The sequence below is a fragment of the Ambystoma mexicanum genome, chromosome 4q, assembly GCF_040938575.1.
Source record: "Ambystoma mexicanum isolate Mex_15411 chromosome 4q, UKY_AmexF1_1, whole genome shotgun sequence".
Classification (NCBI taxonomy): domain Eukaryota; kingdom Metazoa; phylum Chordata; class Amphibia; order Caudata; family Ambystomatidae; genus Ambystoma; species Ambystoma mexicanum.
This window is the reverse complement of record NC_090928.1, coordinates 195,271,946-195,273,797: the sequence shown is the minus strand read 5'-3', so window position 1 is coordinate 195,273,797 and position 1,852 is coordinate 195,271,946. Positions and strand designations below refer to the sequence as shown.

The 1,852-nt window shown below is 49.1% G+C and overlaps 1 non-coding gene across 1 annotated transcript; it reads left to right on the top strand.

Annotated features, from left to right (window-relative positions):
- The first annotated feature begins 997 nt into the window (after positions 1 to 997).
- On the top strand, positions 998 to 1,161 carry LOC138468555 (U1 spliceosomal RNA). The gene has a single exon (XR_011268325.1). It is a non-coding gene; the product is annotated as a U1 spliceosomal RNA (small nuclear RNA).
- Positions 1,162 to 1,852: the final 691 nt, after the last annotated feature.

Here is a 1,852-nt window from a genome sequence, read left to right as displayed (position 1 = left end):
GCTCAGCCAATGTACCCCTCTTTGCATCCCGCTCTGAGGCACACCACACCACTCTTCTCAGACAATGCACTTCTTTATAGCTGTCTCCCTGCACACCGTTCTTTTCATTACTCTCCTCTGTGCACTACTTTCTGCACAGATAATGCACCTCTGTTTGCAGCCTTCTGTGCTGCAAGAGGTTCTACACACCACTGCCCCCTATCTGTCAGCCCAGAGCTTTGGTGCAATAGGCACTTCCCTGATTTACTCTGTGCACCAGTTTCTGGGCAGCTCTGTCTTGTGTGCCCTGCTCTTTGCACCTCACCCATCAGTGCACCACTTGGGGCACTTCTCTCATGTACGTATTGCTCTGCATCTCTCCCTCTCTGCTGTACACCACGCCCTCCAACAGTTTTGTTGTTTATAGTCATTTATAGCACTGAGGACCCTAAGATTTTAAAGCGCTAGGTAGAGATATAGCAGGTGATCAGAAGCTTAAACACATATTAATTTAAATAGGTGCGGAAAAGATGTGTTTAAAAATGTTTTATAAGAAGGGTAAAACTAGTTTGTGCTGTTTAAAGTGGGCATTTGCGGTTTCCAAAAGCATGGAGCTTGTGATGCAAATATATTAACCCTCTCCACCCCCCTTGAAGGTTGTGCAGAATTTATTTTGCTGCAGTCAAGCTCTGAGCAGCTCATCGGGCCCACAGCCCTGGTTTATTGGTGAAAGAAAGAAAAAGTAAGGTGTGCGGCGAGTGGTTGCACACAGATCCCCTTGTCTTGTGGCAGAATTTATTTTTCTGCAGTCAAGGGGGACAGCGCTGAGCAGCTCAGGTCCACAGCATTCACTCGAGAGGTCAAGTGCGCAGGCCTCTCATCCCAGTCTTGAGCGCCCCACGATATCCGGTGCCCACTCAGAGCTTCCGGGGGTTGTCTGGGTCAAGCCCTGCCTTCTCACCCTCGCTTACCGGGGCTTCCAGAATGGACCCATCCCTTGCCCTCTTGCTTGCAACTCATACTTACCTGGCAGAGGAGAATCTGTGATCACAAAGGCATATCTCCCAGGGTGAGGCTCACCCATTGCATATCGGATTTGCTGACCCCCGCTATGTCCCCAAATGCGGGATACTCGACTGCATTATTTCTGGTAGTGGGGGACAGCGTTCGCGCTTTATCCTGATTTATTGGTGAAAGAAAGAAAAGGTAAAGTGTGCACTAGGCCTGCTAGGTTGGTTGCCCAGAGAGCCCCTGGTCTTGTGGCAGAGATTCTGAGTGCACTGCCAGTGCGTGCCCACACGCTGCTCTACCAATGCATGCCCATGTGCTGCACTGCCAATGCATGCCCATGCGCTGCAGTGCTGAATCTCTCACAGAGGTTCGCTGGTGGACCCATGAGAATTCCCAGTAGCGATGCCGATTTTCAGCTTGTTGGAAAGAAAAAATTGAAAACTGTTGTGGGGTCAATGCAACTTAACAGGAGAATATCACAAGCAACTAACCTTTGATCACTGCCCCTGACACCAAAACCTATCTTTGGGACTGCATGGCTATCAATCCCTGTAGAGGTCACACAATATTGCTTTTTAATATACTGCTTTGGGTGAGGTTGTTGACTGTTGGCTCACCGGCCCACTGGGCGACAAAATGTTAATGCTTCGGCCCTACATTCAAAAAGGTTGGACAAGCCTGATCTAGACGGTCTAGGTATCACCTACACAAATTATGCTGATGATACCCAGATCCTCATCCCGTTAACGGGAGATTACGACAAGGATTTGGCCTTTGTGAGCAGAGTCTACCTCATCATCCAGGCATGGATGGCCTCTCACGGTCTATGCCTGAATGATGACAAAACAGAACTCCTCGTTTT